Raw genomic sequence first — 24112 nt, forward strand, 5'->3', positions numbered from 1 at the left:
TTTACATAGATTAAGTAAGTGATCAACTTGGCCAGTGGTGCTGATCAATTACAACCTACCACCATTCATGTCCATAAAGAAGGAGCATCTAATATTAAGTTTACTAATTCCAGGTACATGCATAAGAAACATGGTCTGAAATTGTAACCACCCGATATGTTTATACTTCTTAAAAACTTTGACTCGATACAACACTTCAATGCAAGAAAATGACAAGTCAAAGACATCAATGCGTACCTAGCACCACTCATCGAAGATCTACAACAACTTTGAAAAGAGATAAAAGTGCTTGACATGTCCAAGCCTACAGGTGAATGAGGCTTTGAGGTTCGCGGCATTCTAACATGGACTATTCATGACTATCTTGCCTACGGTTATTCTTCAGGTACATGATTGCAATTACTTTGTTTGGATTTGAAATGACTTGAAATAACAATTGCACTAAGACTTCGATTGTTTGTAGGTCTATCAACAAAGGGTTACAAGGCATGTCCTCCATGCGAAGATTGGCTACGATCAAAATATAGCAAGAATCTCAACAAGAATATATATCTCCGATGTAGAAGATTTCTGTCGGAAGAAGGACACATATTGCGGTCGAAAGAACTGGTAAGACATTTTAATAGAAGGATTGAGAGTGGAGTGATCTCTATATGAATGACTCCTATGGACTAGTACAGAAAATGGATAGTTGAACCTATTATAGATCCAGATGCAAAGCTCACAAGCGATAAGGAAGACGATGATTGCCACAAAGACAAAGAGAAAAAATTGATGACACTTGAGATTTTAGTATGGTGTAGTTTGGAATATTGGAAAGAATTGAAAATCACACATATTCTTGACTTCATGCATATTTTCAAAAATGTTGGACACTCGCTTTGAAAACATCTTGCGGGTATCAACAAAGACACAAAGGCTGTGAGGGCGGATTTGAAGGAACAAAACTATAAACCATCTTTATGGCCTATAGTAAGTCCTAAAACAGGAAAGATGTCTTATCGACTCGCACCATGGATACTACAAAGGATGAGATGAGCACAATTAATGAGCACAATTAATGATAGGATGAGATGAGCACAATTAATGATAGGATGAGATTTATCTATACATCTACAGGCTATGGTGCATCATTACGAAACATGTTTACTATGGATGGTAACAGTCTTTCTGGATTAAAGACACATGACTGACATAACTTTCTAAAGGTAGGCCATGGCTCTATCTTATTCTTGACATTTGTTAATTTGTATGGATACCAACGTCAAAGGTGGACTATTTGTAGCATATCTTGCCACTTGTAATAATTGATGGATGCTTAATCTAGAGCATTCAAGATATCATATACCGTTTGCGGTGCAGGTACTACAGGTCCTTCTTCAAAAATGTGTTTAGGATTCTTCTTTGCAATTGAAGTTAGTTATCGATTGGTGTTTTATCATTTTCCAGGTGGATCACGTCAAAGGAAATAGACAACGTCAAAGGAAATAGACACTCGAGAGATTCCACAAAAAAAAAAGTTGGAGTGCATAGAGCCTATGCTTGATGGAAAAAGAGTTGCCTACGTCCTTTTTTGACATCCAAGTCCATGTGCTTATCCACCTCGTTGAGGAGGTGGAGCTTGCTGGAGTTGTAAAAGCACACGATGGATGTTTTGGGTTGAAAGATTCATGGGAGTCTTGAAGGGTTTTGTGCATGAGGGGGCAAGGCCCGAAGGATGTATGGTAGAGGGATGGTTGCATCATGAGTGCATGTACTATCACTCTGAGTACTTGCAGCTTGTTGATTAGGAAGCTCCCCCTTTTTGGATGGCAAAAGAATCAGTAATTTATCAGAAGAGGTGTTATGTGGAAAGGGACTCCTAGTACGTATTGATCACGAACGAACAAGAGAATTTAAGTATTTTTGTGATCTACAAATTATAATGTATGCAAAATGGATCGAAGAGCACGACAAAGAATGGAAAAAGAATATGTGAAGAACATCAAAGAGGCAATAGGTGACCCCAACTATGTCAATGACATGGATACAAAAGTGAAGAAAAAAGGCACAAGAAGAAGATGCACAAGTTACGCGTGAGGAGTTCGAGCTCAATCTCGGGTGTGACAAGGAGGTAAGATATGGCATGGCCCACACTTCTAGTATTCTATGTGCATGCTTTTGTGATGTTAATATTCTCTACGCTTGTGATTTTAGGTTTGAGCATATAGCAGTATGTGGGCCTATGGACAACATCTTCAAGTCAAAAGGATTGATGATATGTGTCTTACTCGAGACTTGTGCATTGTTGCATCATTTCAACAACAATCTTGTGCAAGTGCCGGTGAACCTTGTCGATTTGGCGAGCTAGGTTACGTTGGGGATCTAGAGAGAATATATGAAGTTAATTATCGTTTTATGAAATAGGTATAGTTATTCTAGAAATTGATTCATTCTCTCACATGTTAGTGTATTTGGTGCTAATTCAAGAACATGTTTATTATAGGTCATTTTGAAGGTGCACTGGTTCCATACACAATACAGAGGCAAAGATGCTACCGTGAAAAGAGAGCCCATGGGTTTTTGGTCTATCGACTCCTCCAAGTTGCTATGAGTTAGCAAAGAACCTTACCTTATTTTAATGCATTGTGAACAAGCATTCTTTACAAGAATCCAAAAAGCAGGTAACTAAGCTTGTAACATCAACCTTCCCTATACCACGTAGGATGGACCTAACAAAATAGGAACTACAGGAAGCTAGCAAGGACAACGATGAACCACTCTTTTACATTGAAATTTTTCCTCAGTCTAGTCCTTGAAACTTAGGTATAATCCTCCTTCCCGCCCTACATTGACATTTTTCCTTGAGTGTAGCCCTCTCTGCTCCTCACCTCACTTAGGTATTGCAGCACCCTTGTCACCAAAGCTTGCACGAGTTCCACCACTCGGGATGGTAGCCCTCTCTACTCCTCACCACCCCTTAGGTGTTCCACCACTCGGGATGGTAGCCCTCTCTACTCCTCACCACCCCTTAGGTGTTGCAGCACCCTTGTCACCAGAGCTTGCACCACTTGGGATAGTAGCCCTCTTTTCTCTTCATCACCATTATCGCCAGCAACAAGTACAAGTAGGTACTACAAGTACAAGGGATGGTTAAGTAGGAACAGTGGTGGTTGGTACTGCGAGGGTAAAAGGACAAAAGGACCAGATGTACGAGAGATCAGAGCAAAACAAGACAACATGAAATAGGTGAGTGAGTCTATATATAATGGTGATTGAACATACGTATAAGAGCCCTATGATGTGAGGTGACTCTAAGTAAAAGAAGACCAATGCAGAAGCAGAGACGATGTCAAAGATAAAGCATGGTTGGTGATGAAGGCTCGTGTTGATGTGAGCCAAAGGCACTCCAAGGTGCTAGTGGACAGTGGAAGGTGAAGTGATGCTGATGTTCGATGATGGTGCAAACTCTGGTGACAAGGGTGTTGCTGTACCTGAATGGTGATGAAGAGCAAAGAGGGCTACTGTCCCAAGTGGTGGTGGTGCAAGCTCTGGTGATAAAGCTGCTGTAATACCTGAGTGGTGGTGAGTGAGGAACAGAGAGGGCTGACATCCTGAGTGGTGGAAGTGGTGCAAGCTTTGGTGACAAGGGTGTTGCAATACCTAAGTGGTGGAAGAGAAATGATGTTAAACTTTAGGAGAGAGTGGGATGCTGTCCCAAGTGGTGTACTGATGATAAAACACTGAGGTGTTGTACTGTGTAGCACAGAGTGGGCTGTTGTCCCATGAACTGAAGATAAAAACGTTGATGTGCTCTGTGTAGCAGAGAGGGCTACTGTCCCATAAGCTGAGGATAAAAAAACTAATGTGCTGAGTGTAGCTGAGAGGGCTGTTGTCCCATAAGTTGAGGATAAAAACGCTGATGATATATAGCAAAGAGTGGGTTGCTATCCCAAGGTATGATGCTGAAGGAAAAAATTGCATATCAATGAAGAAGATGTGCTGATGTAGGGCAGGCGTGGCAGTAGTAGTAGTAGCAGATAGATGATGTGTATCGAATATGTCTATGAAGTGGTACAAAAAGACTGAATGAAGAGGCAATGATGTATATAGTCAAGGGGACTGCTAGTCAACCCCAATGAAAGGGCAATTGGCCACCATCACGACAAAAAAAAGATAGATAAAATCTAATAAATCTAGAATAATCCAGATAAAAACCATAGTACTCTCAACTATAAAAACGCAGGCATATCATTCATACCATGTCATGTGCATCCTGCACTTGGATGCCACGTAGATATATCTGAACAAGAAGGTGCAAGACCTGGAGTAGAAAATTGGTCCCATGTGAGCCCATTCCGAGACGAGTCACTAGGGTTCCACTCTATGTGTCCAAGGTCAGGTGTGCATTGTCCTCCACATGAAGCAATGCCAATCCGTGCTATGTGTCTCTCTCTGGAATGATCTCACGTGATTTGTGTATCTAGTCTATGACTAGGTGCTAGACATCTATAGGTGCATGTAGAGAAGGGGTCAACCCATAAGGCTACCCCAGGGCAGAGCCTTGTGCTCTTGTTATGGGCATGGGGGAGGTGTATAACCACCCCCAAGGGGCTAGAAGGGCCCCAAGCTGTGCCCACCAGCCTTGGCCTAGGCAGCAAGAGGGACTGTCGGCCAACCCTATGGCCCATGTATAGCTAGTCAATTGGGCCCTAGGCCCTAGAGAAGCTGTCAGCTAGCTATGAGACAACCCAGACAGCCAGCCAGTGGTTGCGCAGCAACCAGCCAATTTTCTTGGGGTGGCCAAACCATACATAGTATGAAAACATTTAAATATTTGACATTTATTGCTATTTTGCTGATCATGAGCATTTAATGCTACTGGCCGACTTCTGCTAGCCGACTAGAGCTAGAGAAGGGTATATAAACCCAGCCAAAACAATGATGCAGTTATCTCATATTTTCACAAAGGATTGCTGCCTTCTAAGGGCCAGGACAACCAAGAGGAAGCTCCAGTGAAGAGGGCATTTGAGACCTAATAATGTGTCCTCTTCTCTCTCTCTCTCTCTCTCTCTCTCTCTCTCTCTCTCTCTCTCTCTCTCTCTCTCTCTCTCTCTCTCTCTCTCTCTCTCTCTCTCTCTCTATTTTCTGCACATCTACTTCAGTTTTGTGCATTATTGTCATCGTGAAAGATTGTTGATTGCTGAGCATTGAAGTTACCGATTCGAACCCGAAGCTTCCGCATGTCATACTAGGTAGCTCTCTATCGTTTTGGTGGTCTTTAGTCAAAGACCCTAAGAAGTTGTGGAGTTCAGCATTCAGTAGTACAATAGTTCAGCGTTCAGTCAAAGTCAACATCATCATCATCACACAAATCTTTTTAGATCTCAATTGTAACCATCTCATCTAATCTAGTTGCATTTGCATTTGCATTGAAACCATTCTCTATCTCTTAAGTATATTTCTAAGTGTAGTTTAGTTAAGACTAAGGTTGTTTTACTACGACCAATCCCTTGCATGTCACAGATGATCTATGTATCTAGTTTGCAACTAGATGCCAGACTTCTATAGTGCATGTAGGTTTGCATGTAGAAAAGGGGGCCAGCCCATAGGGCTACCCTAGAGTAGAACCTAAGGCTCTTGCAGTGGGCATGGGTAGCTTAGAGCCACCCTAAGGGGCCAAGAAGGCCCCAAGCTATGCCCACTAGCCCTTACATGGGTTGGGCAGGCTATCGGGCATCCCTAGGGGCCCTGGTGAGGTAGCCGACAGAACCAGGGTCCTTCCCAACCAGTCGTCTGAGTTTGGGGAAATCCTGCACTGTTTGTGCATGGCTGCCCAACAGCCTAGACACCCTCTCTCTCTCTCTCTCTCTCTCTCTCTCTCTCTCTCTCTCTCTCTCTCTCTCTCTCTCTCTCTCTCTCTCTCTCTCTCTCTCTCTCTCTCTCTCTCTCTCTCTAATTTTCTACACATCTACTTCAATCTTTCAAACAAGGTTGCGTATTATTACCGTGAATTATCTCTCTTATGCTTGAGTAGAATTGCACACTCCCATAGAACACCTTTGTGGCTCTAGCTGGCTCCAACTCTCGCTTGAGCTGTGCAAGGACAAACTTCTTGTTGCTGACCTCTTGGTCCTTGCATTTATAGCACATCATCATTTTTCTTCTACAGTTTACCTCGAGATGACAACCCTCTCTTGTCACGTGATGCTCGTGCCATGGATTAATATTTAGCACGTGTATTGATCCATATCCCTAAGTATACTTAAGAACATTGATGCTAATTACTTATGATTGACATAGAGGAGAGAGAAGAAGAGAGAGATTAATGCTCAGGGTTTTCTTGTATAACTATGTTACAAAAAGGTGACTAATGCTTTTACAGGAATGAGGCTTGTGGTCAACCCCATAGGGGTTGACCCTAGACCTTTTACATTTATTCTACTCTTGCTATGACTAAATGATGCTGATTTATGAACTGAACTATGACTTGCAAACTGCTGAATATGCTTGAGTTACTTATATATGTTTCTTGAGGACCAGTTGACCAACTTTGGGTGGACAAACAAATGCTAATTGGCTTTATTCATCACTACTACGCTTCATTATGGCTGGTCACACCCCATGGCTTGCTACTGCCCCTTTTGCTGACTGTAGCCTAGACATCATTGTTGGCTACCGACAATGTACCAGGCCCCTCATGCATTGTATGTTGCTGGCAAATGAAGATGATGATGATGATGTGATGATACTAATGCTAGGGTGTTGATGATGATGCTTCTGCTACTACTGATGATGAACATGCTTCTGCTACTACTGATGATGAATATGCTACTACTAATCAGGGATTTAGATAGTTCATGCTGAAGATTAAGCTATGGCATGGGCGTGCATGTGACATATCTTCTCACCATCTCACATCATCGGGACGGTAGCTCTCTATACTTATCTTCACCATCGACACCACTCGGGACGATAAACCTCTCTGCTCCTCACCACCCCTTAGGTATTGCAACACCCTTATCACCAGAGCTTACACCACTCGGGATAGCAACCCTCTTCGCTCTTCATCACCATTCATGTACTGCACCACCCTTGTCACCAGAGTTTGCATCATTAGTGTTTCTAGCCATCTGATAGCAGCCCACTTTCTGCTACTATACAACACATCAGTGTTTTATCACATCAGTACAAATCTTGGGATAGCAGTCCAACAACACATCATCGGCTTTCTTCTATAGTTTACCTCGGGATAGCAGCCCTCTCTACTCACCATCTCACATCATTGGGACAGTAGCCCTCTCTGCTTATCTTTACCATCGAAACCACTCGGGATGGTAGCCATCTCTGCTCCTCACCATCTCACATCATTGGGACAGTAGCCCTCTCTGCTTATCTTTACCATCGAAACCACTCGGGATGGTAGCCATCTCTGCTCCTCACCACCCCTATTATAGCACCCTTATCACCAGAGCTTACACCACTCTAGACGGTAGCCCTTTCTTCTCTTCATCACCATTCAGGTACCATAGCACCCTTGTCACCAGAGTTTGCATCATCAACATTTCCAACCATGCGGCAGTAGCCCACTCTTTGCTACACTACTGTACAGCACATCAGTGTTTTATCATCTCATCAATAAACATCTTGAGACAACAACCCACTCTCTACTATAGCACATCATTGTTTTTCTTCTACAGTTTACCTCGAGATAGTAGCCCTCTTTGCTCACCATCTCACATCATCGAGATGACAACCCTCTCTGCTTATCTTCACCATCAACAACACTTGAGACAGTAGCTCTCTCTGATCCTCAACAAGCCTCAGGTATTGTAGCACCCTTGTCCACCAGAGCTTGCACCACTCGGGAGACGACAACCATCTCTACTTTTCATCACCATTTAGGTACCGTAGCACCCTTGTCATCGTCACTTCATCTTCCGCTGCCCGCTCTACCACCTCGGAGTGCCTTTGCATCCATCGATATGCAAGCCTTTGACATCGACCACCTCATGGAGTGCCTTTTCCTTACATCAACGTGAGTCTTCATCATCGACCATGCTTCAACTCTGACATCATCTCTGCTTTTGCACTGGTCTTCAGAGTCTCCTCACATCACTCACCCATTTCATGCTATGTTGTTTTTCTCTGATATTTCTCTGCCTCAGTCAAAATCTTCTTACTAGAATTGTACCTTCAAAGATAATATTTTGGCTGGTGACATCTTTTCTAGTCTTTTGTTTGACGAAGGACAATGTGGTGACCTCTTCATGAAGCCTCTACCTCAGTAGATGCTTTGTCAGCACTCCAACTCACTGGGATTGGTTCCACATCCAGGAGTTGAGAGGAGGGGGTGTTAGCAGTCATCTCATGTGTGTACATATTACTTAGTAGGGAGTGAGGGCCATTGTTGTGGGTGTGCCCACTCGTGTAGGAGTTTCTCCATTTTTTTCTCATTTGTCCATTTTTTCCCAATTTTCTCCACGTGCGGGTGCTTTAGTTTTTTCCTTGGTTGGTTGTAGTAGCTTGCTAGCCAGGAGGGTCTATTTTTTTATGGCCAACCAAACCTAGTTAATGTTGTGTACACACCCAGTTGGTGTATAGGCAACATGGCATTGTAGGCACTCAAGCATTAATCTAGCATTTACCAAGCAATTAAATCAATGTTAATGAGCTTAGATCATAGTAGTTACATCGTGTGTAGCATTGTATAGGGCTGCTTTGCAGCACCTACAATAGTACACAAGGCATCAACAACATTTAGGACATGCATCACATCAGTTGGTGTATAGGCAACATGGCATTGTAGGCACTCAAGCATTAATCTAGCATTTACCAGCAATTAAATCAATGTTAATGAGCTTAGATCATAGTAGTTACATCGTGTGTAGCATTGTATAGGGCTGCTTTGCAGCACCTACAATAGTACACAAGGCATCAACAACATTTAGGACATGCATCACATCAGGTTGGGGCATGGGAAACTAGTCGATAGCAGTAGAGGCATGGGGAACCAGCCGAACAGCTATGGGGCATATATGAAGGCATGAAGATCCAGACATGTAGACCAACAATATAAGCCTAGCCAACCAGCAACAACATTCCTATATATAGAAAAGTGCATCATTCATTTCAAATATTTCCTTCTTCTCGGTGTTTCTAGCCTAAGGAGCAAGGGAATCAACAACATAATCAGCATATAGTCAACATTCAACATTCTGTTCATCTCCTGACTCCTACATAGAGGAAAACCAACATCCAAAGGGTGGACCTAAGCATTGGAGAAAGGAACACCCAGTCATCATCATCATTCAGTATATCTCTCTTTTCTTGAGAAGGATACTTATTTAGGACATAGGCACATTGCATTGCATTGAAACCATTCTCTTTCTCTTAAGTGTTTCTAAGTGAAGTTTAGTTAAGCCTAAGGTTGTTTTACTACGATCAATCCCTTGCAAGTCACATTGGTATCAGAGCGTTATAGGGTAACCAGCCTTAGTTCATCCCTTAAGTCATTCAGTAAAGCATCATGACAGTCGCTTTCTCTCAGTTAAATCCATTTCTCAAGATCTTACAGGCCATCCTTAGGGTTTTTCCCTTAGGCATGCATCAATAACCCATTCATTTGCATTCTTTCATAGCACATGGCTTTCAACAGCGTAGTAATCATCCTAGCAGTCCAGTAAAGATAGTCAGTCTAAGCATCTTGTTTCTTTAAGGTATACATGATTTACACCATAAGTTTTTTGGGGCAGAATGACATCCATCATCAAAGGAGTAAATGGAGTTTTGGGCTTCAACTGGCATCAACAGGGTTCTCTACACATAAGAAGACGAAAATGGCTTCCACAGATAGGTCAGTGGTGATTCAAGTTTTTCCAAGGAGATTTATCAACATTTGCCATGCAGTTCCCCTAGTGAAGAAGTCTTTGGCTCAAAGGACTCAGCTCTCCTACAGTCGACCTCAGTCTCAGCAGAAGAAGACAGTGGGGCAGTGGTTTCAGTGGAGGAGGATCAGTAGAGGAGTTGAAGGGTTGTCAGGTGTATAAAATTAAATTCAATGAAAACAACACTTTTATAATAAAAATTTTCATTATGCATCTTTCTATGCATAGAAATTAAATTCAATGAAAACAACACTTTTATAATAAATGCATAGAAATTAATTTCAATGAAACTAACACTTTTATAATAAAAATTTCCATATGGGAGCTCCCTCAGCAGAGGTACTCCCGATTGGCATTGACCTCATCCATACAGTTGGCAGAGAATGGAGATACTCATTGTTGGTACGCTCAGATGAGATCATGGTTTGACCTACATGGTTTGCCGATAGAGGCACTACCACCCTTTCAGTACAGTCTGGATTGTCCATTTTTGGATCTCACCCGCTCAGAGCAAAACTGCGTGATCAGGATGGATATCACCACCTAGCAACCGTTGGTGTACAGGTGACATGGAATTCTAGGCATTCAAGCATTAATCCAGCATTTACCAACAAGCAGTTAAATCAATGTTAACAAGATTAGATCACAGTAGTTATAGCATGTGCAGCATTGTATGGGGCTGTTGCAACACCTACAACAGTACACAAGGCATCAATAGCATTTAGAACATGCTTCACATCAGGTCGGGGCATGGGGGACCAGCGCGACTATGGAACATATATGAAGTCATGAAGATCCAGACATGAAGGTCGACAGCAGAAGCCTGGTTGACCAGTAACATCAGTCCATATATATAGAAAAGCGCATCATTCATTTCAGTTATCGCTTTCTTCTCAGCATTTCCAACCTAAAGAGCAAGGGAATCAGCAACATAGTTAGCATTCAGCATTCAATTCATCTCCTGCCTCACATAGAGGAAAACCAACATCCAAATGGTGGGGGCCTCAGCATTGGAGAAAGGAACATTCATTCATCATCATCAACATGCCCGTATCTCTCTCTTCCCGAGAAGGATACTCATTTAGAAAAGGCATAAAAGCAGTGCATTGCCTTACACATGAAGCAATGCCAGTTCGCTTTGGAATGATGTCAAATAATCTGAGTGTTGGATTTATAAAAATCGGACACCATGCATATAGAAAGCATGTAGTTTGCATGTAGGATGGGGCCAGCCCTTAGGGCTACCCCAAGAAGGGGATGTTGCATTCCTTGAATGGGCAAGAGGTAGGCGAGCACCATTCAAAAAAAAGCAAAAAAGTATTATGATCAAGCATTTCCATTCACAATGAATCACTGCTCATCATAGTCCTTTACACAGTGTGGCTTATTTGCTGGATCTCGACTCACTGGTCGTTAGACATTAACACCAATGAGGAGGTGTTGCAGGATTTTTATGATGTTTTCAACTCTGTGTACACAAAGTTTGATGTAGCTACTAGTTGTGTTAAAGAATTTCTTAAGTATAGATTGAAGGAAGGTAGGTCTAGCAATTTATTCCTACAAGACCTAGCAAAGGAACAACTAGCTTGGAAATGGTGGATGATAAATAGGACATCATGTAAGTAATTAAGGCCACTTGAAATGAAGGTGCTTTCTCAATGTGCTTCAAATTCACACTACAAAAAAAATTGGACTATGTGCATAGTGCTAGTCGTAAAATAAGCTACTTGCAAGTAGTGCTAGTCATAATCAGCTACTTGCAAGTAGTGCTAGTCGTAATCAACTACTTGCAACAAGTAGTGCTAGTCGTAAAATAATCAGCTACTTTGCAAGTATGTGCATAGTGCTAGTCATAATCAGCTACTTGCAAGTAGGGCTAAGAAATTGGTGTACATGTGCATAATGCTAGTCGTAATCAGCTACCTTGCAAGTAGGGCTAAGAAATTGGTGTACATGTACTACAACAAAAGAATTCTAAAGCACATAGAAAGCAATGACTATGAGGATCACATGCCTAACTAGACATACGACATTGGAGATGATGTCAGTGAAGAAGTCAAAACTGAAGGCATTGGTAGCAATGATGCATGTGTTGCGTTGTGCTCGCATGAAGAGGTGGCCACCCCAAGGGGGGCCAACAAAGGCCCTAGGCTTTGATTTATGCATGCGTACTCTATGCATGGAGTTAGATCATGCATACTCTTTATGCTCTATGAATAAAGCTCGCTCTTTCTATACATGCATAGAGTATGCAAGCTCTAAGCATGCATAGAGCATTGCCACCAGCCCATAGAAGGGTTGGGCGGCAGGCTATCGACTATCCCAAGGGGCTTGGCCAAGCAATCTAGACTTGCCCAGCTAGGCAACCAAGCACAGAGCTTGCCCATAAGGCGCGGCCAAGCACATAGGTTGCCCATAGGCAGCCAAGCACAGAGGAGGTTGCGCATAAGGGCCAAGGGTGTAGTAAATCTATAAAAATTAGAACAAAGCAAAGCTACCTGGATGGACGAAGTACTTACTAAAAAAAGGACAACTGCACTTGATTGAGTACTATAGAGGACATAAGGATGATGATGATGATTGCAATTATCTCCCACACTTCCCCAGAAGTAGGTGTGGAGAAAAAGAGAGTGGAGGGACATATTTATAAGCCCAAGCCCTCCCTATGCTTTCCCTAAAAGATTGGGACATGCATGTATTTTTAGCATGCTTTTATGCGAATTATAACCCTTTTATCTAATTTTTGGATTTCTCGATAGCTCTCATCTATATTTAGCTTACTTTTCCCTTTTCCTATTCTTATCCTATTTATTTTATCCTTGTCCCTTTTATTTTTTACACAAATTTAAGGCCAGATATGTGCGCATATATTGTAATTATACAAGATGAGAGTGGAATAGATATTACAAAGGTATGTGGAGTAGCTAGCTATGCTTTCTGAAGCTCATCAAGGACTTAATGATAGATATTCTTCAGAGAAATCATTGGTAGGAAGATTTTTGAAGCTAGTTTATGGTGGCCCCACCTATGTTGAAAGATGCTTGGAAACATGCCATTATTGAACCATTTTTTTGGCAATCCTTTTCAGTAGCATGTTTCACATAGCAATATGTCTTTCTTCTTCAACTTGTTCAAGAGTGAACAATCAATCATCCAACATATTACCTTCAAGTCTCTCATCTATTACTACCCTTAAGCTAGGTATCATGAATTCCCAAGGCAATACTACCTCAACCCCATATACCATCTTAAAAGGTGTAAAACTAATTTGTAACTTTGTAAGAGGTGTGATAAGCCCATAAAGCTGTAATGAGCTTAAATTTCCAATCATTGTGTTGAGCCTCAACAATTTTAGTTAGTATAGACATAAGGACTTTCTTGGTGCTCTTGGCTTGACCATTTTCTTATGGGTAGTATGGCATGGATTTGCGATGTGCAATCATGAATGTTGTGGTAAGATGTTTAATTACATCATTTATAAGTGCTTTCCTTGGTCACTTACCATTTCAAAAGGACAGCCAAAGAAACTTAGTTGTGGCCATAGCATCTTCCATCCTCAAAGCTCTTACTTCGGTCCAATTTGTGACATTGTCTACAGCTATTAAAATGTATCTTGCTTGGGTGTTACGTGCAAGTGGACTTATGGGTCCCACAAAATTAATGCCCCATTCCAAGATAAATGCCCCTTCCATGACAAATGAATGCATAAATCATCTAAGAAAGCTTCAAGAAAATTTCTTAGAAAATCCTTAAAAGTAATATTCATAAGTCGTTGAAATGTGGTTGGTACATTTGTGAGACCAAATGGCATAACTCTATAAGCAAATATGGTTTGATGAGGGAGAAGATACTCTGCACACTCACACAGACACACACGCACAAACAGTCAAATCGAGCTCAAATAACGAGAGAGAGAGAGAGAGAGAGAGAGAGAGAGAGAGAGAGAGAGAGAGAGAGAGAGAGAGAGAGAGAGAGAGAGAGAGAGAGAGACCACAAGTGATGCTGGAATGTACTCGATGACAATCTTAAGGAATGAGTGGAGTATAAGAGTACAAATAACCCTAGCCCTAGAGCTAATGTGGCTAACACACAAGAGTGTGTTCACACGGGGAAAAAACCCTTGCCAACACACAAGGTAAAAAGTGCCCATGTGTAGGGATGTTCACACCAGGGAATTCCAGGCTAACAAACCCCCCTTAAGTGAATGGTGTGAATGTGTGCAGAGTGTAACAAAAAGTGGGTAAACCCATTTGCCACATTGGCATGTGAAGGCACATTAGTCAAGGCATTCTCTCCTACATGGAGCCTCTCCTGACATACTGAAATTCACTTTAATGTGCTATATCTGTGCATAAAAAACTTTGAATCTGGGAAATGCATATCTATTCTGACTCTTAATAGACAACTATCTAATATGTAGAGTTGCTAATAGACGACGGAGCCAACACATGTTTGAATAGTTGTGAATGCTACTGTACTCAGATTCACAACCTAAAGTAGTTGTCAGAAATAATTACCACTGTGTGACACCTTAGTGTTAGATCATCATGCCCAATGATTGTGAGGCAGACAAGTAGACTAAATTCTTCGCTTCTTGGCCAATGCCAAGTATTAGGGCAATGTTAAAATCTACTCAACTAACACTGCATGTTGTGAACACAAGATGGGTATGGCATAGAGAAGAAGGCATCCAACAGTGTGTGCACTGATAAGTGGAAACATCAAAAGCCGATAGCAGAAGGCCCCTCAATCGCTATAACATCACAAGCAAATTAACTACTGCTGAAGGTCAATAGTAGGCAGCTAAAAACTAAGTGCGTGGCTGAAACCCGATTATTAGCTCCCAAAGTAGCAAAATGAGAAAATTACTCTTGAGGTAATGTGAAAGCAATAAGGGTTGTATCACCCATACGAGATGCATGTCCAGAGGCAGCGCGTGTTTGATTGTTGCTGCTGCTGTTTTAGTAGGAAATCACAATGGCTGCATGTTCTTCAAGTAATGTATGACCCAATGCAATAGAGAAATATGAAAAATTGAGGCTATTGAATTTGATTGATTATCAGTAGCGCAGAGGACTGATTGATTATCAGTAGCATAGAGGACTGATTCAAAGCCAAAATAGGCTCAGGTGAGTCAACAATAAATAGAGAATGTGAGCACTGTAAATAACAACAATGTATAAGTTGTCAAGGTTCACTGAATGTGTAAGATTCCTCCTCAGCCTGAATAATGAATAAGCCTCTATTTCAATCCCCTGTAATCATTCCCTGTTTTTGAATACAAGAAAATATTATTTTTCCTTGTTTTGCCTAGTGAGATAAAAATTTCTAGAGAGTGGTAAATCAATATTGAGATATTTTTGGATATATAAATTCCATAAATATCAAAAATATGTTTTCTTGAAATAAAAAATAAAAATAAATTTTCCAACGTGTAATTGAAATTAATTAAAAATGATTCAAAAGACCTTAGCCTAAGGGTCAAGATTTTCTAAAAATTTTGGATTATGGTCCAATTAAGGTTCTTATGAACCAATAAGATTAATCCAAGTGTTGGGATGAGATAAATCCAATGAATTAAAAAAAATACCCAAAAATGAGTAAATGCCCACATAAGATGAAGAGTTGACTTAGTACAAGATTTATTAGTTAAAAATTAGGAAATATTACTTAAAAAATGAGATATTTTGGAGTAATCATTCATTTTTGACACCTTGCTAAGGAAAGGGGGAGCCTTCAAGGAGGCACCTATTTCACATGTGTGGAGGAGTTTTAAACTAAAAAATAATAGGATATTTTTATATCTCCTCTCTCTTGAATCAAACCAAATAAAAAAGGGAGCCAAACTAGTCCAAATCTTGTCCAAATTCAGCCAAACTGAAGTTGGAAAATTCTAGAACTTAGTGGCACTCAGTTAGTGGTCTCCCTCACCTATAAATAGACCCTCATTATTTTGTATTCTCATCTGTGAACTAAACAATGCCGATATTACTCTAAAATAAGTATATTTTCTATTATCCTCTACAAATTGAAGAGATTGGAGCTTCTCTCTCTCTTCAACCTTCCTTGGAGTCTTCATCAACATACTAAACCAATTGATTGGTTGGGGGCCTCTCCATAGACTAAAGAATCAAGCAAATTAAGAGGTAAAGTGTGGTTTATGGTCTTTTTTTCTTAATCTCAAAATGTTTCTCACTTCTCAACCCCTCTCAAGATTGATAAGCATTCAATTGAATGGCTCTTTAATGCAATTGGAAGCTCTCTAATGAATTTTAGTGATAAATCACATAAAGTTTAAATTTATGCTTAAATTACAATGTTTTTTTAAGCATATCTCTCTCCCGCTCAAAGAATGGTCATTCCTATGACCTATTCTATATTCAAATGATGCTTCTCATGAAGCAATTCTCAAATCTAAAAGTAATTTCTATGCTTGTCAAATTAGAGGCCAAAGAAGTGGCTTCTTAATGCTTTTATGCTATTTAAATTATGAAAAACTTAGGAATCAAGTCCATAATTGGATACTGATCCAAATAATAGTTATTCTATCATATGGTATTACTAAACTTTATGCTTTCAAAATTATTAAAAATTATCAATAATAGCAGCGGAGCTATGGTAATTTTTTTGAAAAATTAACACATAAATCATTTTCATTCATAATATGAAAAGAGGACTTCCTACCATAATAGTTCTAGGATTAATCAGCCTAGGTTAATTGAATCAGCCTAGGTTAATTGAATAATTCTCATCATAACCATGGAAAAATTGATTTTTATGTTTATACATAAATAGTTAATTAGAAAAAAAGAGAATTTCTAGTAATTCATTTTTATGATAAAAGAGAAATTCCCATGACAATGGAAATCCATGTATTCCAATGAAGTAAGAGAAAAAATTGGAATACTAAAATAATGTATATTTTATTTAAAAATTAAAGAAGAAATTTAGTTAAATTTATCCTTTTTACATAGATAAATTTAAATGATGAAAGAGGAATTTCCACTATAATTGAAATTCAACCATTTAAATGAGAAAAGTGGAATTTCTAGTGTAAAGGAATTAATGAAGATTTTTATTTAATTTTTAAGAGAAAATTTAGTTAAATTTATCTTTTTGCATAGATAAATTTAAGTGATGAAAGAGAAATTCCCACCATAATTTGAATTCAACCATTTAAATGAGAAAAATGAAATTTCTAGTGTAAAGGAATTAATGGAGATTTTTTTTAATTTTTAAGAGAAAATTTAGTTAAATTTATCTTTTTGCATAGATAAATTTAAATGATGAAAGAGGAATTCCCACCATAATTGAAATTCAACCATTTAAATGCAAAAAATGAAATTTCTAGTGTAAAGGAATTAATGGAGATTTTTTATTTAATTTTTAAGAGAAAATTTAGTTAAATTTATCTTTTTGCATAGATAAATTTAAATGATGAAAGAGGAATTCCCACTATATTTGGAATTCAATCATTTGAATGAGAAAAGTAAAATTTCTAGGATATTTTTATGTAATTTTTAAGAATAATTTTAGATAGATTTAATTTATGGTAAAAGAGGAATTCCCATGATAATTGGATTGCACTCATTAAATGAGAAAAAGAGGGATTTTAAGTTTATTCAAAAAAAAATAGGTATTGGTATTTAATTAAAAGAAGAATTTTTATGATATTTAAGAAAAGATGGATTTGAATTAAATCTTAGTGTCAAAAGATGAATTTCCACCATAATTCTACCTAATGAATTAAGGTCGTGAAATTATGTGGCATAAGGAATATCTTTGGATATTTTAATTGAAAAAATCACTAAATTTATATTTACCCAAAACTAGATGTGAATCCTTGTTAGAACTAAACCGAATGAATTTGGTTAGACTACGAGAGGGACGGACAGTAACCCAACTTGTCCATCTCTCGATTTGAAACTTAGTGACCAATTCCAGTTCCTAAATACAAAGAATAGACTACCGAAACTAAACTAGTTTTTCCTTTGACCGAACTCACCAAGAATCTAGTTGGACAAACAGACAAAATGATGGGTAGATTACCCTCATGAGAGATCAAGGATCCTCATTATGAAATCGGGAATTATGGAGAAAAGGGTTTTGTGAACCAATCTCAAATTGGAAATTTTTCTTGCATTGGAACCTCTGTTTTTCATTCAAAGGACTGTTTTACACCAGAATACTGGAAGAAGCATTTGGCATATGTTTTTACTAAGAGGAGGTTCGTTTTGGAAGAACAGCTGGCGGGGAGTTGTCAAGGGACGTCGCTCGCGGTAAAGCCTGCCGAGGTCTTGACCAGCCTTGGTGGTCGGGTGGTTGGCTAACCCATGGGCCGGATGGGGTTAGGATGGATCGGAGGATTCCTATGAAACAACTAGATACGATTAGTTACGTTAATTAGAATAAATCCTGAGAAGACCTTGTTCTGTGGAAGGGGATCAGCCGGCTGTGCCTCTCATAAAAGAGGAAAAAAGCGGTGATTCCATGGACCACGTGCAAGTCTCTTCTTGATTTGACCATGTGACTTCAGGTTCGGTCAGATCAGTTTAACTAGCTAAGACTTTGACTTGTTAGAATAATTCCCCTATTATAGAAGATTTTTCCATGGTGGAATTGCCCATGCCTTCTGGGCAAGGGGAGTCTTTCTGGGCCCGCCGGTTTCAGAGGAACCGCCCGAGCTAGCCTCTTGTCTAGACATCCGAGGCGAGGCCCCGCGAGTGTGGATCCCCGCCCCACGTGGGAGGTCGACGCCGCTTTCGCCCGTCGGAGCCCCGGAGGGGGGATCTCACAGAATCCCAATACATGTGAAAAATAACTTGTGTCAATGGACAAGCCACCAACAAGGTGGAATCAACAATGAAAATGGGTTGATTTAGTAAACCCAGCCAAAAATGCTAATATAACAATTTGTCAATTGGTGCATCATGGCATACATCCAGCGAAACCATGAGAGTATAAAACAACCTCTTAGTATGGCGAAATAAAGAAGATGTGTAATCCCACACACATTGAGGTCGAGAAACCTTGAATTATGCATAGTGACAAGATAACCAAGCTGAAGATAATGTTATAGTTTGACTCCATTAGCATCCCCATGTCAATGAGGTACAAAGGTTAGGCAACTCAAACAAGATCTGGTTCAGCATAAGTAATACATCTCAACAAAGTAAAACATCACTGCATACATGTATGTTCTTAAGACATAGCACAATGGAGGGGTCGACTGCATAAGTGACCACATACATCACCATCAACAATACATAGCTTGTGTCACCCCTTAAATGCTATAAAGCATAGTCAACTGAAGATAATGTTATAGTTTGACTCCATTAGCATCCCCATGTCAATGAGGTACAAAGGTTAGGCAACTCAAACAAGAGCTGGTTCAGCATAAGTAATACATCTCAACAAAGTAAAACATCAATGTATACATGTATGTTCTTAAGACATAGCACAATGGAGGGGTCGAATGCATAAGTGACCACATACATCACCATCAACAATACATAGCCTGTGTCACCCCTTAAATGCTATAAAGCATAGGCAACTGAGGATTGATCATCATCGCATAGCACCAATTGACAATCTTGATTCAAACTCGAGGTACCAATTAGCACTTGTTATAAAGGCAAATGAGGCAATTCACTGGAGATGACTGTCAAAGCATAGCCATCATGTGCGAAATTAGCTTCCTTTGCATTGTCATCTGTGGTGGTAGTAAGACCTTGCTGCTTCTTTTTCTCCTCACTCTTTTTGTGCTTCTAGCAGTCCTCAATAACATGACCATGTTTCTGACAATAGTTGCATCTCTTCTTCTTAGATTTCTCCCCTTGGAATCAGAAGAATCTAAATGGGCTTGTGCCTTACCCTTAGTTTTAGCACAAGAAGGAGTCCTAGATTTCCCTTTGCCATAGTGGGAGGCAAAAAAAGCCTAATCAGAAGCAAGCATATTGGATGAGATTTCTCTTCCTGTAAACAAGAGAGCTACCAACTCATCAAAGGTATACAAATCTGCATTCTTCTTTGTATGGAGGTGGAGATGGTATAGCAAATCCCTGATATGATTCAGGCAGGCCATTGAGAATTGTAGAGACAAGAGAACTACCAGGAATGATTTCATCAATATTGATCAACTGCTCTCTCAGATCCTTTTGACACCGATTAAAAATGGATCCAAAGATTCACTCTCAGTGTTAAGTTTTTTTAGGAGATAGGTAACTCGAGCTTCATTGCGGATCTGATATACAGAGAGGCAAGTATATCCCATTCACCCTTAGCAGAAGTACATGAGCAGATGTGAGGAATGACTACTATTTGTAGGAAAGAGAAATCACAGTATGTGCCTACACATCTTTAACATCCCGTCTCTGAGCTGTTCAGCTATAGACAGAATGGGTGTAGGTGATACAATTCCACTGGTTCACTTGGTCTGATAGTGGAAACTCTTGACATGCTGAGAGGCGAGCATTGAACATATACTAACACCCCCCTCAATGTCCACTCAAAGATGAACTAAGAGTTTCTTGGCCCAATGCCAAATTCATAAATATGTCAAGGGAGCTAGTCCTTCCCAAGAGCTTTGGTGAAGATGTCAGCATAGTTCTGCTCCGTAGAACAGATCCTACACATAATGATATTGAATCTCAATGTTCTTTGTGCGAGCATAAACCACAGGGTTCTTTGTAATGGCCATGCAACTTTGATTGTCACATCATGGTTGACTTCACTGCTGAAACTCCCATATCTGCTAGAATCCTCCTCAACCATACTGTCTCACAGCAGGCAACAAAACAAGCGACCTTGTACTTTGCTTTAGTTATTACCACTGTGGGTTACTTCTTAATAATCCAAGAGAACACACTGGATCCAAGTAACAGGTGTAGCATTATATGGTAGTGATGTGTGTGAACACACTTAGGACTACCAGGGCACTTTTTCTCTCACTAGGAGGTTTTTTCCCCCGTGCATATGTACACCCTCTTATCTACTCATTTTGGGGTGTGTACTTATCTTTTGTATATGGCACACATTTGTTTATTCTAATCTAGTGAGCTTATGTGCTCTCAACATTGTTGTAACCCTTACCCTAATTCCAACAATTAGTATCAGAGCTAGCTTCCTTGACACTTGATCTAGTCTGCCTCCCTCCTTACGACCTTGTTTTTCTATCTCTGGTTGAGATACCCTCTTAGGAGAAGAAGGTATATAATGTAGTGTGTTATACATGGTGTATACAAAATTTTTGGGGTCCGTGGTGGTGGACGCGATCTGGGCACGTTTTGGGTACCACAAGGTTTCTGCAGACGTTCTGGAGAGGCATTATTTTGGATTGGTTCTCCTCGATTTTGGGTGTTTGGGCTGTGCAATGCAAAGATTTGGTGTGCAGCAGCATCTATAGTGCCTTCAACAACATCGACCATCATACTTTTGCTAGTAACACTCTATTCTCTACTTTGTGTTATTTTTCATACTTCGGGTATTTGGGCTGTGCAGTGCAAAGATTTGGTATGCAGCAGCATCTACAGTGCCTTCAACAACATCGACCATCATACTTTTACCAGTAACACTCTATTCTCTACTTTGTGTTATTTTTCATATACTTTTTGCAGGTGATTCAGTCAGTTGGCAGCCATTGGCAGCCATCCGGGATTGCATGCACAGTGAATACTGAGTACTGCAGTTTGTTGAAAGATGTTGCATTTAGTAGAAAGTCATGGATGGCAGCAATAGTGATGTATTCATCAACATGTCTGCTGAGGACAAACTTGATGGGACTAACTACCCATTGTGGTCCTATATGATGATGAGGCATGTATTGGTTTCTAAAGGCCTTTGGAATGTGGTCAGTGGTACTGAAACTCGTCCTATTTCATAACTACCAGTGCAACCAGGTGCTGCACGTACATTTGAAGTAGAATCTGATACAGATGTGGCTCCTCCACATACACCACCAATATCTCCCACTGCTGTGGGCAAGTGTCACTATTGTGCAGGAAACTAGGGCACTACATAAATGAGTGCAAGAAAAGGCTAGAGAAGGAGAAAAAAAAAGAATCGGGCATGGATGTGGCTGATGCATCTGCACCAGGTGTAGAGAAGAAGGAATCTGCAAGTTTTGCTCAAGGTGATTGGGCATGGACTGTACATTGCAGTTATGACCCTTCTATTCATGATGTATGCATGTAAATGGGTGGCAGAATTGGATGCTTGGTACTTTGACAGTGGTGCTAGTACGCACATTACTTCACAAAAAAAATTATTCTCATCTCTGGAATCTGTCCAAAGTGTAGAAACTGCCACATGTGCAAATGGTTCCTCATATCCTATCAAAGGAGTTAGTAGAGTTGTGCTCATTGTTTGCTGGCAAATGGGGACGCATTTACTCTTTCTAAAGTTTTATATGTGCCAGGCATTAAGAAGAACTTGCTGTCAGTTTCAGCCATAGCCTTGTCTTGATGGTGGTGAAATTTGTGGATGAAAGATGTACAGTTCAAGATAGAAATGATGGTTATCCTATCATTACCTCAGGTACCTTGTTTCATGGCCTATACAAGCTGGATGTATTTGAGAAGTTGCAGCATGATGCTTTCTCAGTCTCTACGACTTGTGCTATAAGTGATGCAGACTTATGGCATGCATGATTTGGGCATCTGAATTATGGCAGTTTGTTAGGCCTTCAAAGGTATGATGCTTTCTCAGTTTCTACGACTTGTGCTATAAGTGATGCAGACTTATGGCATGCATGATTTGGGCATCTGAATTATGGCAGTTTGTTAGGCCTTCAAAGGTATGATATGGTGTCTGAGTTGCCAACTCTTCAGACCCCTGCTAGACATGTATGTGAGGGGTGTGTTCTTGGTAAGTTCTTGGTAAAATGCATCGGGCATCATTTCCAAAGGATGGATCTGTGAGCGCTGTTAAGAAATTATAGCTTATACATAGTGATGTATGTAGTCCTATGAGGACACCATAATGGGGGATATCTCTACTTCGTCACTTTTATTGATGATTACAAATATAGCTGGGTGTATCCATTAAAGCATAAGTCAGAGGTTTTTATGTGCTTTAGGCACTGTAAAGTTGGCACCCTTCATTCAGATCGAGGGGGGGAGTATATGTCCAAGGAATTTCATGCATATATGGCTGAAAAAGGCATACAACATCAATGTATAATTCCATACACACCTCAGCAAAATGGTGTAACTGAGAAGAAGAATAGGTGTCTCATGGAGATGGCACGATATATGGTGAAAGACCAAGATTTTCCTCATGGTTTTTGGTTAGAGGCAACTATGTGCGCAAACTATGTGTTGAACAAATGCCCTACCAAGGAGTCTAAAACTCCTTATGAAGCTTGGCATAGCAGCAGGAAGCCTTCTCTGGCTCATTTGCATGTTTTTGGTTGTCTTACTTATGCTCTTATGCTTGAGCAACAACACAGTAATCTTGATGATAAGGCAGTTAACTGCATATTTGTGGGATACAGTTTAGAAAGCAAGGGATATATACTCTACGACCTCAAAGCAGATTTTGGTAACTAGAGATGTTGTTTTTGTTGAAAACTCAGTTCAACCCATGCTTTCATGCAAAAAAACAGCAAAATGTATACTCACAGGACATGTTTGATTCACTCCTACATTTGTTTAATGGAGGGTAGCCATATGTAGAGCAATTGAATGCTCAACCAAGTGCTGAAATTCAGCCTGCAAACTAGCCTTTTGATGAGGCAATTATTGAGGATGTAGTGGATGAGGAGAGAGCAGCCATAGAAGAATCTAGGTGTATGCCAAAATGGCTTGTGTAGACATTGAGTGATAGCAAGTTGGCAGCTCCTTTACCTAGCAAAACTCGTGTAGGTTCTCATCATATAGATTATTCTCATGTGGATCATATTCTCATTTCTACTTTATGTAATGAGGAGGAACCTATTTTCTTTGAGGAAGCTTAGGATGATGATCATTGGATTCATGCTATGCAAGATAAGTATAACTCTATAATCAAGAATGACACCTGGTATTTGACAGATCTACCTCATTGCAAAGAAGGCCATTGGTACTAAGTGGGTTTACAAGTTAAAACATAAAGCAAATGGTAGCATTGATCGCTACAAGGCTAGACTTGTTGCAAAGGGGTATGCCCAACAAAAGGGCATTGATTATGATGAGACCTATGCACCCACATCTTGTATGATTACCATTAGGTGTCTCATTGCTTTGGCAGCACATCATGGGTGGAATGTA

Source organism: Cibotium barometz, chromosome 10 (assembly GCF_041138505.1).
Source record: "Cibotium barometz isolate CiBa-2024 chromosome 10, ASM4113850v1, whole genome shotgun sequence".
Classification (NCBI taxonomy): domain Eukaryota; kingdom Viridiplantae; phylum Streptophyta; class Polypodiopsida; order Cyatheales; family Cibotiaceae; genus Cibotium; species Cibotium barometz.